Below are 13565 nucleotides of genomic sequence, written 5' to 3' on the forward strand. Positions count from 1 at the left end.
GATTTGTGGATCCCACAGGATCATCCCAGGATCTGTGGACCCTACAGGATCCCCACCTACCTCAACTCACCTTCTCTCTTCTTCCCCATCACCTCTTCACCACTCACATCCATCCATCTCTTTCCCACCCAATCCCACCCATATGACCGAAACATACACATCTTTCCCTCTCCTCCATATTTTCTTCTCCTTCCATTCTTTCTTCTTTGCTCGAGGGCGAGCAACATTCTAAGTTTGATGTGGTAAAAGCATAGCTTTTTTGTTTTTCCATAACCATTGATGGCACCTAAGGTCAGAGAAACCTCAAAAAAAAAGAGAAAAGGGTAGACAAAAAATTTTTCCACCTCCAAATCATAGAATATAGAGAGATTCATCTCAAGGGTCCAAAGCTCAGTAGAAGAGCATTTGACTGCACATCAAGAGAGCATGAGGAATTCCCTCATCAAGAAATCCCTAAGATACCTCAGGGGATACATTTTCCTCCACACAACTATTGGGAGCAACTAAGGATAAGAGCACCAAAATCAATAGGGATCAAGCAACAGAGGCAAGGAAGAGACATAAAGGAGCTCAAGAAGCACCATTGGTCCTTCAAAAAGGTGCCACCTTCACTAAGGTGGACTCATTCCTTAACTTGCTTGTTCTTAATTCTCTGTTTTTTTATTTTTATGCTTCATGTTTATCTATGTTTTGTGTCTTTATTACATGATCATTAGTATTTAGTAACTATGTCTTAAGGCTATGAATAATTCCATTAATCCTTCACATCTCTTAAATGAAAAATGTTTCTAATTCAAAAGAACAAGAAGTACATGAATTTCGAAAATTGTCCTTGAATTTAGTTTAATTATATTGATGTGGTGACAATACTTTTTGCTTTCCGAATGAATACTTGAACAGTGCATATTTTTTATCTTTTTGTTTATGAATGTTAAAATTATTGGCTCTTGAAAGAATGATGAACAAAGAGAAATGCTATTGATAATCTAAAAAATCATAAAAATTGATTCTTGAAGCAAGAAAAAGTAGTGAAAAAGCAAAAGCTTGCGAAAAAAAAAGTGGCGAAAAAAATAGAAAAAAAAAAGCAAGCAGAAAAAGCCAATAGCCCTTAAAACCAAAAGGCAAGGGTAAAAAGGATCCAAGGCTTTGAGCATCAATGGATAGGAGGGCTCAAGGAAATAAAATCCAGGCCTAAGCGGCTAAATCAAGCTGTCCCTAACCATGTGCTTGTGGCATGCAGGTCCAAGTGAAAAGCTTGAGACTGAGTGGTTAAAGTCGTGATTCAAAGCAAAAAGAGTGTGCTTAAGAGCTCTGGACACCTCTAACTGGGGACTCTAGCAAAGCTGAGTCACAATCTGAAAAGGTTCACCCAGTCATATGTCTGTGGCATTTATGTATCCGGTGGTAATACTGGAAAACAAAGTGCTTAGGGCCACGGCCAAGACTCATAAAAGTAACTGTGTTCAAGAATCAACAAACTTAACTAGGAGAATCAATAACACTATCTGAAATTCTAAGTTCCTAGAGATGCCAATCATTCTAAACTTCAAAGGAAAAAGTGAGATGCCAAAACTATTCAGAAGCAAAAAGCTACAAGTCCCGCTCATCTAATTAGAACTAATATCCATTGATATTTTGGGATTTATAGTATATTCTTTTCTTTTTATCCTAATTGATTTTCAGTTGCTTGGGGACAAGCAACAATTTAAGTTTGGTGTTGTGATGAGCGGATAATTTATACGCTTTTTGGCATTGTTTTTAGGTAGTTTTTAGTATGATCTAGTTACTTTTAGGGATGTTTTCATTAGTTTTTATGATAAATTCACATTTCTGGACTTTACTATGAGTTTGTGTATTTTTTTGTGATTTCAGGTAATTTCTGCCTGAAATTGAGGGACCTGAGCAAAACTCTAATAAAAGACTGACAAAGGACTACTGATGCTGTTGGATTCTGACCTCCCTGCACTCGAAATGGATTTTCTGGAGCTATAGAACTCCAAATGGTGCGCTCTCAACGGCGTTGGAAAGTAGAAATCTAGAGCTTTCCAGCAATATATAATAGACCATACTTTATTTGTGATTAGATGACGTAAACTGGCGCTCAACGCCAGTTCCATGCTGCATTCTGGAGTCAAACGCCAGAAACACGTCACGAACCAGAGTTGAACGCCAAAAATACGTTACAACTTGGTGTTCAACTCCAAAAGAAGCCTCTACACGTGTAAAGCTCAAGCTCAGCCCAAGCACACACCAAGTGGGCCTCAGAAGTGGATTTCTGCATCAATTACTTACTTTTGTAAACCCTAGTAGCTAGTCTAGTATAAATAGGACTTTTTACTATTGTATTCAGTGTCTTGGATTGTATTTTTGATCTTTTCACCAGGTTTAGGGCTGGCCATTCGGCCATGCCTGAACCTTCATCACTTATGTATTTTCAACGGTGGAGTTTCTACACACCATAGATTGAGGGTGTGGAGCTCTGTTGTACCTCGAGTTTTAATGCAATTACTACTATTTTCTATTCAATTCGATTTATTCCTGTTCCAAGATATTCGTTGCACTTCACCATGATGAATGTGGTGATCCGTGACACTCACCATCATTCTCACCTATGAACGAGCGTGACTAACAACCACTCCCGTTCTGCCTTAGACCGGGCGCATATTTCTTGGATTTCTTAATCAGAATCTTCGTGGTATAAGCTAGAATTGATGGCGGCATTCATGGGAATCCGAAAAGTTTAACTTTGTCTGTGGTATTCCGGGTAGGATTCTGGGATTGAATGATTGTGACGAGCTTCAAACTCGTAATTGTTGGGCGTGATGACAAACGCAAAAGAATCAAGGGATTCTATTCTGACATGATCGAGAACCGACAGATGATTAGCCGTGCTGTGATAGAGCATTTAGACCATTTTCACTGAGAGGATGGGATGTAGCCATTGACAACGGTGATGCCCTACATACAGCTTGCCATGGAAAGGAATAAGAAGGATTGAAGAAATGCAGTAGGAAAGCAGAGATCCAACAGGGACAAGCATCTCCATACACTTATCTAAAATTCCCACCATTGAATTACATGAGTAACTCTATCCTTATTTTATGCTTTATTTACTATTCGAAAACTCCATAACATTTATTATCCGCCTAACTGAGATTTACAAGATGACATAGCTTGCTTCATACCAACAATTTCTGTGGGATCGACCCTTACTCACGTAAGGTATTACTTGGACGACCCAGTGCACTTGCTGGTTAGTTGTGCGGAGTTGTGAGTAAGTGTGATTCACGTTTGAGAGCGCTACCAAGTTATTGGAGCCATTGTTGATGATCACAATTTTGTGCACCAGTAGGTGGTAGCGATGGGATCGCACGGAGGTTAGGTTGGCAAAGGCTGTGGGATACAGCGGTGTGATTGGTATTAGTTAGAATCCTTTAAGTTTAGAAAACCCTGTTTATTATTTTAAGGTTTACGTTAATTATATTTGTTCTAAGCTTGAATATCGGTTTGATGTAAAGTTCTAGGATTGCCTTTGACGTCCCGGAGCCTTACATCTTACATATTGGGCACTTTTACCATACTGAGAACCTCCGATTCTCATTCCATACTTTGTTGTTGTTTTTCAGATGCTGATCGTAATTCAACTCGGTGAAATTACGGACATGGTGACAGAGTGGAATATGGTTTCTCCTGATTTATTTCTATTTTACTTTGTTATAGTTACTCTCATATCTTTTTGTATATTAACTTTATGGCCTTAGAGGCTTACTTGAGAGATAAGTTGTATAAGCTGTTTTTGATGGTGTTTTTGTGGAAAAATGAATTTCCAACACACAAATCCAACCGGCAAGTGTACCGAGTCGCATCAAGTAATAATAACTCACAAGAGTGAGGTCGATCCCACAGGGATTGATGGATCAAGCAATTTTTAGTGGGTGATTAGTTTAGTCAAGCTAACATTGAAGTGAATTTGGATGAAGTGTAGCCAACAGAAAGTAAATGGCAGAAATCTTAAAGATGCAGAAAGTAAATTGGCAAGTAACTTAAAGGGCAAGAAATGTAAATTGCAAGAATCTTAAATGACAAGAAATGTAAATTGCATTAAATGTAAAGGGGAATGGGAACAAGGAGATTAAAACAAGCAGCAAGCAGAACTTGGAATAATTGCATAAGAATTAAATTGCATGAAAAGTAAAAGGACTTGGGAGCTGGGAATTAAAATTCAATAAGAGAATGTAAAGATCATTCAAGCAGAGAGCTAGAATATGAAATGGGATGCAGCAGATTTAAACAGAAATGGAAAATTGCTTGAATATAAAAGGGAATTGAGGAATGGGATTGCAGGATCTAAACAAAGAAAGAGTAAATTGCAACAATTAGTAGTGCAGGAATTAAATCAGAAGCAATAAAAGCTTAAACAGAAATTAAAGTAAAATGCATCAAGGTTCACAGAAGAACCAAAAGTGAAATTGGGTCTCAGGTCTCAAGAGACTAGGTAGCAGAGCCTAGATCTCTATTTACCTTCCTAGATCCAAGTAAACAAAGCAATTGACAGAGAATTAAAAGAGAAAGCAGTAGAAGAACAGAAATAAACTTGAATTATGCAGAAAAAGAGTTGAAGAGAATTTGAATGGGAATTGAGACAGAATTTCCTCAATTTCTCACACCCAAAACTCAGAAACAGAAGATTAAAATTGGCCACACAAGATTGAGGAAGAAGAGAGATCAATTCTCCTCTCCAATTCTCAGAAATCTCAAAGGAAAGCTAAAATGCAAGTGGAAAGGAAAATTACAAAATAAAGTCTCCAGCCCCCCAATTACATAAAACTAGCTCCTATTTATACACTTTCTATTCTTGGATTTTGGAATTTTGATGGGCTTTTGATTTGGTGAAGAAATGAATTAAATTGGATTTTTAATCCAATTTTCAGCCCAAAATGTTGCTCCAGGAGGCTGCCCTGCCCTTGTGGAGGGCAGGGCAGAAAATTGATGCTTGGTGCTAGCAATTGGTGCGTGTTGGTGCAGCCTTGTGCGAGGATTGGTGCGCCAAAGTGGAGAGTTGTGCGCGCGCTTGGTGCGTGCCAAGGAGGGAATTGGTGCGCGCGTTGGTGCTCCTTGTGCGCCACACTCACGATTCTGCCCTGCCCGCGCCAAGGGCAGGGCAGAGTTTCAAAAATGAGGTTCCGTGTGTCTCCTTCTTCGAGCCTTGGTGGAAGCATTTTGGTTTATTTTCGCTTGTTTTTGGCCCTTAAAGATGCCTTTCGTTCCTGCCTCAATTGGACGCCAAATATGGATTTCTATATATCGTTGGAAAGCTCTCTTTGCAACTGTCAGATTTTGACTTAGCGAAAATTTTGCTTCCAACCATACTTTGCATCACAATTCTGCCCTGCCCTTGGCAAGGGCAGGATCGTGTGCGTGCTGGCTGCTTCCTCTTTGATTTTTGTCATGGGCCACGCTTTTAAAAGCGTGGCCTAAAGCTCCAAAGTGTACCCCAACTTCAAAGTGTGTCCCAAAGCTCTTTTTTTCTCCTTTTTTTGTGCTTCTTTGCTTCTTTTTCTTCTTATTTCCTACAAGATTTATAAAATTAAAAGATCAAGGAAATCTATCATTTAAGTACAAAAAGCATTCAATATTTAAGCACAAATCATCAATTTCTTGTATGAAAAAGCATAGAAAATGGGTATATGATGACATGTCATCACAACACCAAACTTAAATCTTGCTTGTCCCCAAGCAAGAAAAGAATCATGCAATAAAGATTGACAATCCAAGGTAAGAAGAATAGCAACTCAATGTTCATGGCAAGCTAGTTTTCTATGCATGCTACAATTACAAAAGAGATGTAAATGATTGATGCTTCTATCTAGCTTATTTTATGAAATCTTTTTCTTATAATTCTTCCTTGAAACAAGCTTGATGATTTTTTTTTCTCCTTTTGGGTGCTTTGCCCCATGAGTTAATAACAAAGCTACGACTTCTAAATGCTTTGTTTTCAAGTATTACCACTTGATACATAAGCACCACAAGCATTTAATTAGAGGACTTCATTAAGCTCATTTTTCTTTTCTTTTCTTGACTCTCTAATCATTGATGCTCAGAGCCTTGAGCTTTGAGGGAGTGCTTTTGCACTTGAGCCTAGCCTTGACTTCTAAATGTTTTGTTTTCAAGCATTTGGCTTGATACATAAACACCACAAGCACTTAGCAAATAAATTGCCATTGGTACTCAGAGCCTTCAGCTTTCTCATTCTTTCCCTTTTTCTTTTCTTGCTTTAATTGTATTTGCTTCTTCAAGGTTTTCATGATTTCAAAAGATTTCACAAAATGTACTAGATGAAAAACTTCAATTAAATAAAATCCAATGCAATTGAGCAACAATCAATCATACTAGCTTTCCAATACTTGTATGCACATGCTAAATTCTTCTTTAATTCCTTGTTTGTTTATGATCATGATGCTTTTTGCTTTTGAATTCACAAAACTCAAGTTGGTAGTCATAATGTCACAACAACATATTTCAAATCAAATTCAAGCTATGCTTAGTCATACCACACATGTATACAGAAAATATAATAAGACAATCATGCAATTTAAAGTGCTGAAATAAATGAGAGGAAAAGGAACTTTACAACCTTGTAATTCATCTTCTCTATTGTTGTCATTTTCCTCCCATTCTTCTCCTTCCCATACCAAATCAGAATGCTTGCTCTTCCTCAAGCAACAATTAGAACAATGGTGGTGGGGTCTAAAATGGATCATGAATGTCTCACACAAAAGGATGTCAGTAGCATATGTGTTTAGGCAAGCAAGATTAAGAGTAACCATCAAGGCACAGAGAAACAAAAACATTATGATTGCAAACATAGGATGGTGTGCATGATACATTGCATAAAAGAAATAAGTGGCACACCAAACTTAGTGTGACACTCTCACTTGGAATTGATGCAAGTATCTAGTAAACATTGAACCAAATTTTTTTGCATAGCAACACCAAACTTAAAATGCAACCATATGTCAATTTATTGAATTTAAACAAAGCATAGAATGAAATGTACCTACGGTTGGGTTACCTCCCAACAAGTGCTCTTTTAGTGTCATTAGCTTGACATGTTGTTCTTCACTTTCTTCCTCTTTTTCCAGTTTGTTAAGAGGAATGACCTCAAAGGGGGAGAAGATGCAGCTTTTGTCCCCTTTCTTGGTTTCCTCTCAGCAAGCTTTCTTTTGAAATTGGCTTGGTTGAGCTTGCTTGCTGACTTAGGGACAGAATTGGTGCTCTTGTTAGTTGCCTTCACTTCTTTGTTGTTAAGACATGGTTGCTGTGTGATTTTTGGAGTTTGATCTTCATCCAGAGCCTTTTGAATTGGTGGTTCAATGAGCTTGTCCTTCATGAGCCTCTCTGTTTCCCTTGAGTTTGGAATGACTTCCTCACTTTCTTGCTCCTCCACTTCCTCCCTTGCACCCAACATTTGACTTAATAGTTCTTTTATGGAGGAGGTTTGTTGTTCTTCCCAAGCTTTCTTCATCTCCTCTTCATACCTTTCAATCATGGATTCAAGTGTTGAGGCGTTTTGGTCCAAGGAAGTTTGTGAGAGTTGTGAGTTGTCATGTGCTCTTGTCATCTCAAGGGCAGTTTCATTTCCAACCACCTCTTCCTTCTTTGCAATTTCACTTGATACAGTAGCCTCTTCCTCTTGCTCTTCCTCCATTGAAATTTTAATTGATATAGGAACCTCTTCTTCCTCTTCTTCACTCACAGATTGTTCCTCATCCTTAACACTTGGTGATCCTGAATGCCCTTCTGTTTTCTTGAGGAGGAATTCTTGTTCTGTCCAGCGTGTTTTTGTTCTTCCAAAATTTGTTCTAGTCTTTCCAATAATTCTCTGGACTTTTGAAGGGGATCCTCAGCCACTAGCTCAAAGGATAAAGGTTGGGAGTAATTTTTGGTTGGTGAGATGAGTTGTATGGATCTTGGAGGGAATTTTGTGTTGAGGCATAATCAAATGATGAAGAATTTTGAAATGAGAAACTGGGAAGTAAGGGTGGATAATTTTTCATGTGATTTGACTGCTCAGAATTTGCAGTTTCTTGGTGATACTCCCATCCACCATGAGGATAATGATATGAATCATTTTGTGGTGGTGGTTGGTATCCCTCATAATTCTCTTGCTCATCTTGGGGTTCTGAAGCAAATCTCCATGGATTGGAGTGCTCAGAATTTGTATCTTCTGGTGATATTCCCAACCATCATTAGAATAATGACTTGAATCATATTGTGATGGTGGGCAATATCCCATGAAGTTTGTTTGATTAAAAGATGAGGTGAACTCCATTTGAATTTTGTAGAACACAACACCAATGAAAATCGAAATTACTCATATCAGATATGAGTTTTGCTTAGTGAGGCAAAACACAAACACCTTGGTTTCAACTTTAAAACAGAGAACCAAAAAAGAAAATGCTTGATCTAGACTTCTCACCCACTTAATCATTGTTGATCTAATCAATCCCCGGCAACGGCGCCAAAAACTTGATGGTGTTTTTGTGGAAAAATGAATTTCCAACACACAAATCCAACCGGCAAGTGTACCGGGTCGCATCAAGTAATAATAACTCACAAGAGTGAGGTCGATCCCACAGGGATTGATGGATCAAGCAATTTTTAGTGGGTGATTAGTTTAGTCAAGCTAACATTGAAGTGAATTTGGATGAAGTGTAGCCAACAGAAAGTAAATGGCAGAAATCTTAAAGATGCAGAAAGTAAATTGGCAAGTAACTTAAAGGGCAAGAAATGTAAATTGCAAGAATCTTAAATGACAAGAAATGTAAATTGCATTAAATGTAAAGGGGAATGGGAACAAGGAGATTAAAACAAGCAGCAAGCAGAACTTGGAATAATTGCATAAGAATTAAATTGCATGAAAAGTAAAAGGACTTGGGAGCTGGGAATTAAAATTCAATAAGAGAATGTAAAGATCATTCAAGCAGAGAGCTAGAATATGAAATGGGATGCAGCAGATTTAAACAGAAATGGAAAATTGCTTGAATATAAAGGGAATTGAGGAATGGGATTGCAGGATCTAAACAAAGAAAGAGTAAATTGCAACAATTAGTAGTGCAGGAATTAAATCAGAAGCAATAAAAGCTTAAACAGAAATTAAAGTAAAATGCATCAAGGTTCACAGAAGAACCAAAAGTGAAATTGGGTCTCAGGTCTCAAGAGACTAGGTAGCAGAGCCTAGATCTCTATTTACCTTCCTAGATCCAAGTAAACAAAGCAATTGACAGAAAATTAAAAGAGAAAGCAGTAGAAGAACAGAAATAAACTTGAATTATGCAGAAAAAGAGTTGAAGAGAATTTGAATGGGAATTGAGACAGAATTTCCTCAATTTCTCACACCCAAAACTCAGAAACAGAAGATTAAAATTGGCCACACAAGATTGAGGAAGAAGAGAGATCAATTCTCCTCCCCAATTCTCAGAAATCTCAAAGGAAAGCTAAAATGCAAGTGGAAAGGAAAATTACAAAATAAAGTCTCCAGCCCCCCAATTACATAAAACTAGCTCCTATTTATACACTTTCTATTCTTGGATTTTGGAATTTTGATGGGCTTTTGATTTGGTGAAGAAATGAATTAAATTGGATTTTTAATCCAATTTTCAGCCCAAAATGTTGCTCCAGGAGGCTGCCCTGCCCTTGTGTAGGGCAGGGCAGAAAATTGATGCTTGGTGCTAGCAATTGGTGCGTGTTGGTGCAGCCTTGTGCGAGGATTGGTGCGCCAAAGTGGAGAGTTGTGCGCGCGCTTGGTGCGTGCCAAGGAGGGAATTGGTGCGCGCGTTGGTGCTCCTTGTGCGCCACACTCACGATTCTGCCCTGCCCGCGCCAAGGGCAGGGCAGAGTTTCAAAAATGAGGTTCCGTGTGTCTCCCTCTTCGAGCCTTGGTGGAAGCATTTTGGTTTATTTTCGCTTGTTTTTGGCCCTTAAAGATGCCTTTCGTTCCTGCCTCAATTGGACGCCAAATATGGATTTCTATATATCGTTGGAAAGCTCTGAATGTCAGCTTTCCAACGCAACTGGAAGCACATCAATCGGACGTCTGTAGCTCAAGTTATAGCCCTTTGAAGTAGGCATGGTCATGCTGTGTGCGGCCAGATTTTGACTTAGCGAAAATTTGCTTCCAACCATACTTTGCATCACAATTCTGCCCTGCCCTTGGCAAGGGCAGGATCGTGTGCGTGCTGGCTGCTTCCTCTTTGATTTTTGTCATGGGCCACGCTTTTAAAAGCGTGGCCTAAAGCTCCAAAGTGTACCCCAACTTCAAAGTGTGTCCCAAAGCTCTTTTTTTCTCCTTTTTTTGTGCTTCTTTGCTTCTTTTTCTTCTTATTTCCTACAAGATTTATAAAATTAAAAGATCAAGGAAATCTATCATTTAAGTACAAAAAGCATTCAATATTTAAGCACAAATCATCAATTTCTTGTATGAAAAAGCATAGAAAATGGGTATATGATGACATGTCATCACAACACCAAACTTAAATCTTGCTTGTCCCCAAGCAAGAAAAGAATCATGCAATAAAGATTGACAATCCAAGGTAAGAAGAATAGCAACTCAATGTTCATGGCAAGCTAGTTTTCTATGCATGCTACAATTACAAAAGAGATGTAAATGATTGATGCTTCTATCTAGCTTATTTTATGAAATCTTTTTCTTATAATTCTTCCTTGAAACAAGCTTGATGATTTTTTTTTCTCCTTTTGGGTGCTTTGCCCCATGAGTTAATAACAAAGCTACGACTTCTAAATGCTTTGTTTTCAAGTATTACCACTTGATACATAAGCACCACAAGCATTTAATTAGAGGACTTCATTAAGCTCATTTTTCTTTTCTTTTCTTGACTCTCTAATCATTGATGCTCAGAGCCTTGAGCTTTGAGGGAGTGCTTTTGCACTTGAGCCTAGCCTTGACTTCTAAATGTTTTGTTTTCAAGCATTTGGCTTGATACATAAACACCACAAGCACTTAGCAAATAAATTGCCATTGGTACTCAGAGCCTTCAGCTTTCTCATTCTTTCCCTTTTTCTTTTCTTGCTTTAATTGTATTTGCTTCTTCAAGGTTTTCATGATTTCAAAAGATTTCACAAAATGTACTAGATGAAAAACTTCAATTAAATAAAATCCAATGCAATTGAGCAACAATCAATCATACTAGCTTTCCAATACTTGTATGCACATGCTAAATTCTTCTTTAATTCCTTGTTTGTTTATGATCATGATGCTTTTTGCTTTTGAATTCACAAAACTCAAGTTGGTAGTCATAATGTCACAACAACATATTTCAAATCAAATTCAAGCTATGCTTAGTCATACCACACATGTATACAGAAAATATAATAAGACAATCATGCAATTTAAAGTGCTGGAAATAAATGAGAGGAAAAGGAACTTTACAACCTTGTAATTCATCTTCTCTATTGTTGTCATTTTCCTCCCATTCTTCTCCTTCCCATACCAAATCAGAATGCTTGCTCTTCCTCAAGCAACAATTAGAACAATGGTGGTGGGGTCTAAAATGGATCATGAATGTCTCACACAAAAGGATGTCAGTAGCATATGTGTTTAGGCAAGCAAGATTAAGAGTAACCATCAAGGCACAGAGAAACAAAAACATTATGATTGCAAACATAGGATGGTGTGCATGATACATTGCATAAAAGAAATAAGTGGCACACCAAACTTAGTGTGACACTCTCACTTGGAATTGATGCAAGTATCTAGTAAACATTGAACCAAATTTTTTTGCATAGCAACACCAAACTTAAAATGCAACCATATGTCAATTTATTGAATTTAAACAAAGCATAGAATGAAATGTACCTACGGTTGGGTTACCTCCCAACAAGTGCTCTTTTAGTGTCATTAGCTTGACATGTTGTTCTTCACTTTCTTCCTCTTTTCCAGTTTGTTAAGAGGAATGACCTCAAAGGGGGAGAAGATGCAGCTTTTGTCCCCTTTCTTGGTTTCCTCTCAGCAAGCTTTCTTTTGAAATTGGCTTGGTTGAGCTTGCTTGCTGACTTAGGGACAGAATTGGTGCTCTTGTTAGTTGCCTTCACTTCTTTGTTGTTAAGACATGGTTGCTGTGTGATTTTTGGAGTTTGATCTTCATCCAGAGCCTTTTGAATTGGTGGTTCAATGAGCTTGTCCTTCATGAGCCTCTCTGTTTCCCTTGAGTTTGGAATGACTTCCTCACTTTCTTGCTCCTCCACTTCCTCCCTTGCACCCAACATTTGACTTAATAGTTCTTTTATGGAGGAGGTTTGTTGTTCTTCCCAAGCTTTCTTCATCTCCTCTTCATACCTTTCAATCATGGATTCAAGTGTTGAGGCGTTTTGGTCCAAGGAAGTTTGTGAGAGTTGTGAGTTGTCATGTGCTCTTGTCATCTCAAGGGCAGTTTCATTTCCAACCACCTCTTCCTTCTTTGCAATTTCACTTGATACAGTAGCCTCTTCCTCTTGCTCTTCCTCCATTGAAATTTTAATTGATATAGGAACCTCTTCTTCCTCTTCTTCACTCACAGATTGTTCCTCATCCTTAACACTTGGTGATCCTGAATGCCCTTCTGTTTTCTTGAGGAGGAATTCTTGTTCTGTCCAGCGTTGTTTTTGTTCTTCCAAAATTTGTTCTAGTCTTTCCAATAATTCTCTGGACTTTTGAAGGGGATCCTCAGCCACTAGCTCAAAGGATAAAGGTTGGGAGTAATTTTTGGTTGGTGAGATGAGTTGTATGGATCTTGGAGGGAATTTTGTGTTGAGGCATAATCAAATGATGAAGAATTTTGAAATGAGAAACTGGGAAGTAAGGGTGGATAATTTTCATGTGATTTGACTGCTCAGAATTTGCAGTTTCTTGGTGATACTCCCATCCACCATGAGGATAATGATATGAATCATTTTGTGGTGGTGGTTGGTATCCCTCATAATTCTCTTGCTCATCTTGGGGTTCTGAAGCAAATCTCCATGGATTGGAGTGCTCAGAATTTGTATCTTCTTGGTGATATTCCCAACCATCATTAGAATAATGACTTGAATCATATTGTGATGGTGGGCAATATCCCATGAAGTTTGTTTGATTAAAAGATGAGGTGAACTCCATTTGAATTTTGTAGAACACAACACCAATGAAAATCGAAATTACTCATATCAGATATGAGTTTTGCTTAGTGAGGCAAAAACACAAACACCTTGGTTTCAACTTTAAAACAGAGAACCAAAAAAAGAAAATGCTTGATCTAGACTTCTCACCCACTTAATCATTGTTGATCTAATCAATCCCCGGCAACGGCGCCAAAAACTTGATGGTGTTTTTGTGGAAAAATGAATTTCCAACACACAAATCCAACCGGCAAGTGTACCGGGTCGCATCAAGTAATAATAACTCACAAGAGTGAGGTCGATCCCACAGGGATTGATGGATCAAGCAATTTTTAGTGGGTGATTAGTTTAGTCAAGCTAACATTGAAGTGAATTTGGATGAAGTGTAGCCAACAGAAAGTAAATGGCAGAAATCT

The sequence above is a fragment of the Arachis stenosperma genome, chromosome 2 (genome assembly GCF_014773155.1).
Source record: "Arachis stenosperma cultivar V10309 chromosome 2, arast.V10309.gnm1.PFL2, whole genome shotgun sequence".
Lineage (NCBI taxonomy): Eukaryota > Viridiplantae > Streptophyta > Magnoliopsida > Fabales > Fabaceae > Arachis > Arachis stenosperma.